We start from the raw sequence: 12,458 nt of genomic DNA, 5'->3' as shown, positions 1-12,458 counted from the left end.
TTGCCAGGTATGTTCACACATACAAGGAATTTGTTTCTACAGTGCAACAGGATTACAGAGACAGGACAAAAAACAGATAATAAATATATTTAAAAAAAAAATACAAAAAAAACCCCCCAAAAAATAAATAAATAAATAAAAAAATATACAAAAAAAAAATACAAAAAAAAAATATATATATATATATATATATATATATATATATATATATATATACAAAAAAACAAAAAATACAAAAAATACAAAAAAAATATTAAAAAAATACAAATAAATAAAAAAATATACAAAAAAAAAATACAAAAAAAACATTAAAAAAATACAAAAAATAAAAAATATATACAAAAAACAAAAAATACAAAAAAAAAAACAAAAAAAAAAACAAAAAAAAAATACAAAAAAAATAAAAAAATTTTAAAAAATACAAAAACAAAAAAAAAATACAATAAATAAAAAAAAATATACAAAAAAATAACAAAAACAAAAAACAAAAAAAAAATACAAAATATATATATAAAAAATATAAAAAAATACAAATAAATAAAAAAAATATACAAACAAAAAAATACAAAAAATACCAAAAACAAAAAACCAAAAAAAATACAAAAAAAACCCCCCAAAAAAATACAAATAAATACAAAAAAAAATACTAAAAAAAAATAATAAAAATTACCAAAAAGATAAAAAAAATACAAAAAAAAATACAAGTAAGTAGTGAAAAGACAACCTGTTACACCACCGGACAATGCTGACAATGAGGATCTAGATGGGAAGCTGCTAAGCCCAAAGTTACTTGGCGACTTATAGGCTGTTGCCCTCTAGAGGTGACTTAAATATAGGGAGGGTGGTGGTCATTACAGGTTCAGATTCAGAGAGTTACAGAACATTATTGGTGAGCTACTTTCAGCTCAACTTCACTAGAGGGACAGTAGAGATACAATTGACATCTTTTAAAATGGGGAAGAATTGCTTCCCTTTAAATAAAAACTAATTTTATTGAATTGATGTACACTCACTGGCCACTTTATTAGGTACACCTTACTAGTACCGGGTCGGACCCCCTTTTGCCTTCAGAACTGCCTTAATCCTTGGTGGCAGAGATTCAACAAGCTACTGGAAATATTCCTCAGAGATTTTGCTCCATATTGACATGATAGCATCACACAGTTGCTGCAGATTTGTTGGCTCTCTATTGTCCAGTTTTGGTGAGCCTGTGTGAATTGTAGCCTCAGTTTCCTGTTCTTAGCTGACAGGAGCGGCACCCGGTGTGGTCTTCTGCTGCTGTATCCTCATACAACCAGTTTAAACAACCTGATTTCATATTCAAGGTGTGAATTATACATTGACGATCATGGGAGTCATGTTAGTTTCTGTATTTTTTATTACATTACATTTTGTTTTTAGTGTTTTGATGGATATTGAGTGGTCCTCAATGACATTAGTGATATTAAACAAAAGTTGATAAGTTTGCATTCCTGCACCAACTGAGGAATTACCAGCCTAGGTCACACGGGTTCCCGGTTGCAAAAAAAAGACTAGTTGCAATAGCAAACATCATGTCGTGTTGTGCGGTAGGATGCCAAATCTGAAACTTAATTGAAGCTCAAATTAGAAACTGAATTGATAAAACTTTACTTTTAGCGTACACCACACTGCTTTAATGCCAACCGCAGATGTCTTTGGCTAAAAGGGAGCTGAATGGAGTGAGGACCTAATTATAAATGCTGGACTCTGCAGTCCTCACTTGTTATATAAGGTAAGTTGACGCTATGCTGAATCATACACATTACTCGTTTTTGATTGCAGACACTGAATGCTCAGAATGAAATGTAAACATGTGAGTTCATATACCCTGCCGTACAGGTGCTGTTCGCTGTCAGAATGCTGTTGTTTTGCTTGTTGATGATTACCCAGGCCTTGTACAGCTCCGTCTTCTTTCCTTGCTGTTGACAAGGTAGAACCTCAGTGTTTAGCACTACATAATGTTGAATCTGGTTATCATGGAGCATTATTTTCTGCACATGACCACACAGAACAACACTGTAGGCATCCAAAGACTTGTAGATCTTTAACTTCTCTCTTGTAAAACACTTGGAGTTTCAGTGAGATAGTTGTATATTTGGGGCTGGATGCTTGGTCATTTCGTCTGATCCAATATTCATTGGGAGCGTGCTATCGTAAATGGAGCTGTCAGACAAACGCCGCTCACTTTAATGTTAATTTTGCCGAATCACTGTGCTTATCACTGGGTGACGAGCTGTTATAATACACTGAAAGCATTATGGAAATAATATATAAATATGTAATCAATATAACTTATCTCTAATACAACAACAATCTCTGTACCGCATCGGATGTCATTACCTCGTTGTAAATGCTATAGGCTCCCATTTTTTTTTCTGCAACCTCGCTGCGCGCGCATCCTGAATGTTTACAAACCGCTAGTTCGTCTATAGGGTAAAGTATGCACATAGTGTTTTTCCCCATCGGTGAACGGTTAATGTGACTTTTTTTTTTTTTAATTTTCATACGATTCCTTTTACAGCATTGATGTTGTGATGTAATTACAACATAACCAGTTAAATAGACTTCAGGATTAAGTGTAAAACAAAATGCCATTTACAGATACATGCTGTCATTGGCACCAGTCCAGCGCAGAAACTCCATTGAAAACACTGGAGTACAATAAATGCTCATGTCTTAAAGACATGACAGCAAAAAATGTAATGTAATGTAATGCGTCTTATACATTCTGAGACCCACTTTTTATTGTATATCAATCAGGCAGTGAAGATCAGTGTTTATAAAGAAAACAGACCTCAAACGCAGGGATTTTGAACAGTTCACCGGAAGCGCTTTAACATGGTTATTGAAAATTAAAAGTCCTTCTGATGACCCTGAAATACTGCGGTTATTATTATTTTACTGTTTAACTTCCATATGTGAGCATATGTATGATAAAATACAAACTATGTGTATAGTTTTGAGTTACTTTTTACAAGAAAAATGTTTTGTGAACACATGGTGCTGTAGAGACCTATTCAAACTGCTGAACTGATATTTTTGGCGTGAGCATGTCCCTGCTGAAAAATCCAGCTTAAACCAGCCTAGGCTGGTTTTAGCTGGTTGACCAGCCTGGTTTTTAGAGGGGTTTTGGCCATTTCCAGGCTGATCTTAGCTGGTCAAGCTGGAAAATGACCAGCTAAAAAGAGCTTGACCAGCCTGGTTAAAGCTGGACATAGCTGGTTTTGGCTGGGCTCCCAGCCTGGCTGGGCTGGTCAAGCTGGTTTTTGATGGTCATCTCCCAGCCTGACCAGCTAAGACCAGGCTGGAAATGGCTGGAAACCAGCCTGGAAGTGGCCAAAACCCCTCTAAAACCAGCCTGGTTAACCAGCTAAAACCAGCCAACCAGCCTAGGCTGGTTTAAGCTGTTTTTTTCACTAGGGCATGCATTCACAATGGTATGAACGGTTATAGGGGTGGTCAAATGTATATACACGATATCTATTATTTTAACTATGTGTACTTATTAAGGTATAGATCCGAGGAAACTGTTTCTTAACTCCACTAGCAATATGAGCTAACAGAATCCTGTGGTTAGTTTTGACTTCATTTGTACTTTAAAGGGACGACACCCCCTTCATCTTGATTTGATGTCCTTCAGGGGGGATCAAGCGTTAATTACCCCCTAATTAAGTGTTCAGACCACCCCAAACCGCCTTGTAATTCGCACCCTGTTCATATTCAAAAACAATATTTGAGACCAAGTTCCAGCATGAGCCACCGAGGGTCGCCAGAGGACGTGATTGAGAGCAGGGCACGTTAAACATGAGGAGTGACGTCACAGGGAATTTCCAGTAAGGAAGTCAAGCTGTCTATTCAAACCTCGCGTTGATCTCGACATGGTTTACTGCGATCTTTCGCGACAGGCGATTAAAACGCATTAATGCATTAAATGCTGGAGCTTCTCCGTCTCTCTCTCTCCACCCGCTGACATAAGCGATCCAATATGGAGGAATAAGTTGAGAAGTCAGCCTCAGATCCGTGTGTTTGGCGCTGGGCAGCGAAGGTAAGCTGTTCTCAGATCAGTTCAGCCATGCTTGTGTCCGTGTTGCCATCTAAAGCTTGTTGTGATCGTTTGTGTACAACTTCCTTCTTCTGCCTTCAGGCCAAAGACACTGTTCAGACTTTAGATGAACTCTTGTGGTGAGTGTGAAGTGTTATTCTGCTGTTTATTGCTGTGTAAACATACATGAGTTTGAGAAGAATGACTGCTTTGATCATGTTAAAGTTCTGGATCTGAATCGAGTGTCTGTTTGTGAATCGGTTCGAACATCCGGAGCTGAGGTAACCTTAAATACCTGCGACTCTTCCAAACGATTCATCTGAGGGATATATTAATGTAGATTTACTGAATGGATGATTTATTGAGGCAGTTTTCCCTCGGTGTTTGAGAGGTGTAATGTAGTGGGGTTTGGGATTTTGATTCAATTCATTTACGCGAATTTTTCGTGTACCGATTCATTTCAGGAAAGCACCACATAAATGAATACTGTACTGTAGTAATTAGGCCTAATTTGAACAATACTACAGTATGACTTTTCATATACGCTTGTGGTGAACTGCTATTTGTCTACAAACATAAAAAAGTTTGAGAAGAAAGACAGCTTTGATAAAGTTTTTAATCTGAATTGAGTGTTTGTGAATCGGTTTGAACATCCGGAGCTGAAGTAACGTTAAATACCTGCTGGTCGAACTGCGACTCTTCCAAACGATTCCTCTGGGAGATCGATTAGTGTAATGTTAGATTTACTGAATGAATGACTGATTGAGGCAGTTTTCCTTCAGTGTTTGAGAGGTGTAGTGTAGTGGTGTTTGAGATTTTGATTTATTTCATTCATGCGAATGTTTTGTGTATTGATTCATTTCACGAAAGCTCCACATAAATAAATACTGTACTGTAGGAATTAGGCCTAATTTGAACAATACTACAGTATGACTTTTGATGAACTCTTGTGGTGAACTGTTATCTGTCTGTTTATTCATCTGTAAACTTAAAGAAGTTTGAGAAGAAAGACTGATTTTATAAATTTCTGGATCTGAATCGAGTGTTTGTTTGTGAAACGGTTCAAACATCTGGAGCTGAGGTAACCTTAAATATCTGCTGGTACAACAGCGACTCTTCCAAACGATTCCCCTGGGAGACAGATTAGTGTAGATTTACTGAATGAATGATTGATTTAGCCTGTTTTCCTTCAGTGTTTGAGAGGTGTAATGTAGTGGTGTTTGAGATTTGATTCATTTCATTCACATGAATGTTTTGTGTACTGATTCATTTCTGGAAAGCTCCACATAAATGAATACTGTACTGTTGTAATTAGGCCTAATTTGAACAATAGTACAGTATGACTTTTGATGAAGGCTTGTGGTGAACTGTTATCTGTCTGTTTATTCATCTGTAAATATAAAGAAGTTTGAGAAGAAAGACTGATTTGATAAAGTTTTGGATCTGAATCGAGTTTTAGTGAATCTGTTTGAACATCCGAAGCTAAAGTAACATTAAATACCTGCGACCCTTCCAAACGATTCCTCCGAGGGATAGATTAGTGTAGATTTACTGAATGAATGATTGATTTAGCCTGTTTTCCTTTAGTGTTTGAGAGGTGTAATGTTGTGGTGTTAGAGATTTTGATTAATTCACATGAATGTTTTGAGTACTGATTTGTTCAGATTGATTTAATAATAGCTCAAGAGTACTGTACTAGGCCAAATATATAGTCATTTATAGTAGATGTAAGTTTGTTTCTGACTTATCTTTCTCAGAATTTAAGTTTATATCTCGAAGTTAAGCTTTAATTTTCACAAAAACTCCACATAAATACTGTAGTAGGCATAATTTATAGTAAATAGGGTAGTGTTTTTGAACGATACTATAGTATGACTTTTGATATACGCTTGTGGTGAACTGTTATTCGGCTGTTTATTAGTTTGTAAATGTTAATGAGTTTGAGAAGAAAGACTGATTTGATAAAGTTCTGGATCTAAAACGAGTGTTTGTTTGGGAATCGGTTCGAACATTCTGAGCTGAAGTAACGTTAAATACATGCTGTTCGAACAGCAACTCTTTCACTGAACCCACGCTCTACAAACTACTGCTATAGTATTTTATTTATTTATTCATTTGATGACTTAGACACAGATATTTATTGAAAGGGGAAGGAAAAACTCATTTATGACTTGTCTAAGAACATTTTGATGATAAAGCAGTTTAATAGACTGTATGTTTTATCAGAGAACATTTTATTTAGTAAATAGTTTAATTCTTCTTTATTTATATAGCACTTTTCACAATGTAGATTGTGTCAAAGCAGCTTTACATAGTTCTAGTAAAGTCCAGATTCCAAAGCTGAAGTTTAGTTTAGTTCAGTTCAGTGTGGTTTAAGTTTCCCTGCTGAAGGTTCAAACACTGTAGAGCAAATCCATCCATGCACAGCTCCACATGTCCCAAATCGAGCAAGCCAGTGGCGGCAGCATCGAGGAAAAAAAATGCGGGGACTCGTTCGTCATTGTGGTCTGTCAGGAATAAGTCTCATGCACTCCGTTCCTCCATGACCACCACAGCATCAGCTCTGGATGCGGCCTGGTCCAGGATTATTAAGGATAATTTAAGGGAAGTGTTTAAAAAGGTGTCTTCTGGAGGAATTTTACAATATTTATCATTGATCTTTTTATCAGTGTTGTTATTATTTTTTATAAGTTGTTGTTGTTTTTGTACAGTGAATGGTTGAGAGTTATGATTTTAATCAAATAATTTTGTACTGAATATTTTGTACAAGTCTTGCCATAAATAAAGCCAATACTGCTAATATGGCATTAAACATAAATAAATAACTGAATAAATAAATAAATAAATAAATAAATAAATAAATAGTATTTTTTTTTCACATACATTTATTTACATTTTGGTTTTCTTTATACATTTAAAACCAATTAACATCTATTTATTTATTTATTTATTTATTTGTGAAATAAATAAATAAATCCCTCTCTGTATCCTAAATATGATCTTTTATTCTGAGTTAAATACTTGCAGGTAAAATAAACTAGTGAGAAAGAATGATTCACTTAAAAGATTCAATCAGAAAAGCTAAACAAAGCTCCACTAGCGACTGTGTATTCAATGCAGAATCTGAATTCACATCTATTTATAAGCTTATAAACTTACATTATATTTCAGCTACCAATATATTAAATGAGCTATTCAATATTTAAATTCAGAATAATAAAACGAACAAAATAAGATCAGTAGTTTTGCATGAACGATTATTAAAATTGGTCATTTTCGCTGTTGAATATTTCATGTTTAGTTCTTTCACACAATAGTAAAAGCTGCAGCATGTTTGGTGTGTGTGTGTGTGTGTGTGTGTAAACAGTTAAGCCCCACCTACTTTATTTGATTGGCTGTCACTTTGACATTGACGCCCTCAATTTAAATGTCAATTAATTAGTTGTTTTCTGTGCAGGAATCATGGCTGGCGAGGACCCATACGTCACTGCGGTAAGCAATGATTTTATACTGCCTTTGGAAATTAATTTCAGTTTAAAGGAGCCCTATAATGCAAAAAAATGTTGTGTGTCAGCAGTGTGTGAATATATCCATCCTCTAGTGGTAAACATGAATTAATTGTATTTGTTATAATCAGACTTTATAAGATCTCCCTTTGTATGCGTCATCAGAGGGGGAAAACCCCGCCCCCTAGTGCCCGTCTCATTAGCATCAACACCAGCCCTGAGTGAGAAGCAGCCGTCTGTCCATTAGCCATTAGAGTGTTTGAGCTGCTGAAGATAATGTCAACATAGACTAAGAGGATTATAGATGTGGAGTTTTAGATGATGCACAAATGAACAGCAAAGTCTGTTTTCAATCTGATGCACAGGCGTCTGTAGCTCCGCCCACTTCTGAATAGAGCACAATCTAATTTGCATTTAAAGTGACAGTCACCAAAACCCCACAATTAGGATCAAAGCCTAAAGGGGTCAGTTTCAGAGAGCTAGAAAACATTATCTGTGTGCTATTTTCAACTGAAACACACACACACTAGAGATGCATGCATTTAAACATCTTGTATAAATAGACGTAATAGGTCCCCTTTAACAATCTTCCATATTTCATCATCTAGTCTTTTCTCTTATGCATCATCCACTGTAAGATCAGGAAGTCAGTGTCTTCATTTCCAGCTTCACTTTTAGCTTGCCTCAACATTTATTTATGAAAATCTTGATTACACACACCTCTGATAATAACAGAGACGCAGCATGAAGCTCGAGTCTTGTAATTATCTCACAGGTTGAACAGGTATCTTGTGTTGTTTGTAATCTATGAAGGCATGATTATATGATTAAAGCATATTAATTTGTGTAAATACTGCAGAATCACACCGGAAGAGTCTCTAAGAAAGCCGAGGAGGTTTTCCTTTTTCCTGCCTCTGTGGTTTTGATATTTCACCCTTAACACAGCAGCAAATCAAGCTGTGCTTTAGAGTTTATCAGTTTAATATCCTCATATATAGATCATACTGTCTGTTTTCAGTTTCATCAGTGTGAATAGTCTGGCTCTTAAATGAAATATGTTGTTAAGTATGTTTATAGTGCTGCGCAAATATGAATAGCATCCAAAATAAAAGTTTGGTTTGACATAATGTGTGTGTGTGCGTGCGTGCGTGCTGTGTATATTTATAAATGCACACATGCATGCATATATTTGAGAAAGTGTTTATTCATTCATTCATTTTCTTTTTGGCTTAGTCCCTTTATTAATCAGGGGTCGCCACAGCGGAATGAACCGCCAACTTATCCAGCATATGTTTTACAAAGTGGATGCCCTTCCATCTGCAACCCATTACTGGGATATCCATTTTGCTACGAAATAGCCATAAGTTGCTGATGTGGCAATAAATAAATAAACAACCCATCACTGGGAAACATCCATACACACCAATTCACACACCTACACTACAGACATTTTAGCTTACCCAATTCCCCAATAGCGCATTCACAGGGAGAACATGCAAACTCCACACAGAAACGCCAACTGACCCAGCCGGGACTCGAACCTGCAACCTTTTTGCTGTGAGGTGGCAGTGCTAACCACTGAGCCACCGCTCTGCTAGGTTGGGCATCTCTGATATAATTTAATTAATTATATATATTTTTTCAGCAGCTGTTGCTATAGTTTCAGGTAGTTTATTGTGAATTTTTAATTTGAACAAAACTAGTTAACATTTTTAATTAATTTAATTAACAAATATATTTTTAAAATAATTAAAACATTCATTAAACAGTTTTTTAATCAATAGTTTTAGTGTACTAATATAAGACTCTCTCTCTGTAGTTTTTGGACACCAATGACCCTTTTCAGGACACAATATGGATGACCCCCATGGACCCAACGTCCTTCTCAGCCATCCACACCAATAACATCATGAGGACAGGTAAGATAATGATTCATTTACTCTGAGTAGTAAACTGTGTGTGCGCTGGGTTTTAAAGTCTTAATATGTCTTAAATTACCAAAAAAACTACATTTTAGGGATTAAAAAGTGTTGAATCCACTGAACTGTTGTGTTGTTGGTCTTAAATCATTTTAAACAGGTCTTAATTTTGCTTTGTCCAAGTAAAGATACTCAATCGGGCCCACAAACATCCAATCAGCATCAATTCATCTCAGTAAAACCTTATTTTTTATATAAATTTTTTTATTGTGAGGAGATGAAATTCACAACAGCTATTAGACATTTTACAGCAAATTCACCATTAAAAAAATATAAAAACAAAAAATAATGATACGATTCCTCATGATAACCCTGCTAATAAACTGATTTAAAAACCCTGTATAAGACCACTACAATGCTCATCCATTAAACTGCCTCAAAAGGTGCAATCTCATCCTGTAACATCACATCTTCAATCAGTATGGAAAAGAATAGCGAAAACATTCAAGTTTAACCCATTTCTAAGCACAATCTCAAGTATTTGGCCAAGCTGTGTATTGGAAAATCTCCTTTCTGTAGAAGGAATGGATAGAGAATGGTGATTTTACGTTAAGGGATCTTTTGGAAAATGACCATTTAAAGTCTTTTAAGCAGGTAACTCAACATTTTGGCCTCAACACATCAGTTTTGGAGATATTTACAGATTAGGCATCTATTAAATAGTACTTTTAAGACAGGTAGTCGAGCTCCAGAGGAGGACTGCAGGTTATCAGTAATTCGTAGAGTTTATGGCAGAGGGCACAAAGTTTCAGTGTATTATAAATGGTTAGTGGTAAAGTAGTTTCCTTTCTGCTCTTAAAACAGTTTGGAGTAAAGAGCTAAATTGTACATTAGCGAAATTTGCCAAAACTGTAAAGTAATGTCAAGAAATTTAGGAGTACGCTTAATACAATTAACCATTTTGAATCGCTTTTATTGGACTCAGAGTAGGCTTTTCAGGCTTGGGTTGAAGGACTGAATGCAGGAGATGTGAAAGCGAAGAAGGAGACTTGATGCATGCCCTGTGCTCCTGTTCTAAAATGCAGGAATTCTGGGTTAAAGTGCATAATTACATTCAGGATGTTTCTGGATGCTGCTTTTTCGTTTTGTCCTAATGTACAGTCAGTCAGAATTATTCGCCCCCCTGTTTATTTTTTCCCCAATTTCTGTTTACCGGAGAGCAGATTTCTTCAACACATTAAATATCATAATAGTGTTAATAACTCATCTCTAATAACTGATTTATTTTCTCTTTGTCATGATGACAGCACATAATATTAGACTAGATATTCTTTAAGTCACTTCCATACAGCTTAAAGTGACATTTAGAGGCTTAACTAGGGTAATTAGGTTAACTAGGCAGGTTAGGGTAATTAGGCAAGTTATTATATAACGATGGTTTGTTCTGTAGACTATCGAGAAAATATATAGCGTAAAGGGGCTAATAATATTGACCTTAAAATGGGTTTTCAAACATTTCAACTGCTTTTATTTTAGCCAAACAACAATATTTTTTTCTTCTGGAGAAAGTCTATTTTTATCAGACATACTGTGAACATTTCCTTGCTCTGTTAAACATTCATTCATTTTTTTATAATGTTGACCTTAAAATGGGTTTTTAAACAATTAGAAGCTGCTTTTATTCTAGCTGAAATAAAACAAATAAGACTTTCTCCAGAAGAAAAAATATTATCAGACATACTGTGAACATTTCCTTGCTCTGTTAAACATTCATTCATTTTCTTTTCGGCTTAGTCCCTTTATTAGTCTGGGGTCGCCACAGTGGAATGAACCGCCAACTAATCCAGCCTATGTTTTACGCAGCGGATGCCCTTCTAGCTGCAACCCATCACTGGGAAATCTGTTAAATATCATTTGAGAAATATTTAAAAAGAAAAAAAAATCAAAGGGGGGCTAATAATGTTGACTTCAATTGTATGTACTGGGAGACCCATATGTGTTGGGATCTGGTGTGAAGATGTCAGAGGGGATCAAATAAGTATTATGATTGGAAGATGAATCATTATGAGGGAATGGCGTTCAGCAGGTCCATCTTTATTTCAAGAATGGACTACGGAATTAGGGAGGGTGGCAGCATATTAAAAAAATGACAGATTACTTGATAAATCATCAGAGAAGATGGGGAAATGATTTGGCTTGTTTTGGAGGATGAATAAGGTCATCGTGGTGAGATTCATGGTAGAAGTGTAATTTGATTTATTTATGTATTATTATTATTGTATTAATATTGTATTTATGTAATTTTATTCATTTACAATTGTTTTTAGTATTATTTTGTTCTGTATGTGTGTTTTTTTTATTTATTTATTGAATTTATATTATTTATCTGTATATACTGGCTTTATAATAGCAACATCTAATTAGTCACTGCTGCTGTTGGGGAGGGAAGGGAAAAGGAGATGTTAAAAGGAGGTAAACATTTGTAAACTGATGATACTATTATATTATTGAAGAAAATAAAAAAAGAAAAACCTGTATAAGTCTAAAATTGAGCTTTAATTAGTCTGAAAAGGTCTTAAAGTCTTATATTTGACTGCATGAAACATGCAGAAACCCTGAGTAAAGTACAGTACAGTATGCAGGGTTTTCTATAACCACTGTACCAAAATAGCAAACTGTATCCTATAATAATCTAAGATAAAAGCTAACACACACAAACACACGATGCTTAACTAACCAAGACTTGTCTCAGCATCAGCATATTGTTGCTTCTCTGCTGATTTGGATAGCAGCGTGTGCTAAATGAATAAATGTAAATGTGATGCAATATGAGTAGGTGCTGCAGGAGCAGATCTGTTTTCCCCCACGCTGCTCACTTCCTCATTGGATATCATAAACCCATCCGCACGCCTTCATGTGGTGGAATGAGAAACCCTCTGTCAGATAAGCACAGTTCGGGGCTCATTTGAA

The 12,458-nt window shown here is 35.3% G+C and overlaps 1 long non-coding RNA gene across 2 annotated transcripts; it reads left to right on the top strand.

Moving 5' to 3' along the window:
• The first annotated feature begins 3,644 nt into the window (after positions 1 to 3,644).
• Positions 3,645 to 9,482, top strand: LOC130240520 (uncharacterized). 2 transcript variants are annotated; one of them, XR_008838779.1, is made up of 4 exons: positions 3,645 to 4,066; positions 4,166 to 4,203; positions 7,521 to 7,555; positions 9,389 to 9,482. It is a non-coding gene; the product is annotated as an uncharacterized LOC130240520 (long non-coding RNA). The 2 variants fall into 2 exon arrangements; XR_008838778.1 differs by lacking the exon at positions 4,166 to 4,203 and having other exon boundaries at positions 3,655 to 4,066.
• The last annotated feature ends 2,976 nt before the right edge of the window (positions 9,483 to 12,458 follow it).

The sequence above is a fragment of the Danio aesculapii genome, chromosome 14 (assembly GCF_903798145.1).
Source record: "Danio aesculapii chromosome 14, fDanAes4.1, whole genome shotgun sequence".
Lineage (NCBI taxonomy): Eukaryota > Metazoa > Chordata > Actinopteri > Cypriniformes > Danionidae > Danio > Danio aesculapii.
This window is presented reverse-complemented; position numbering and strand designations above follow the sequence as displayed.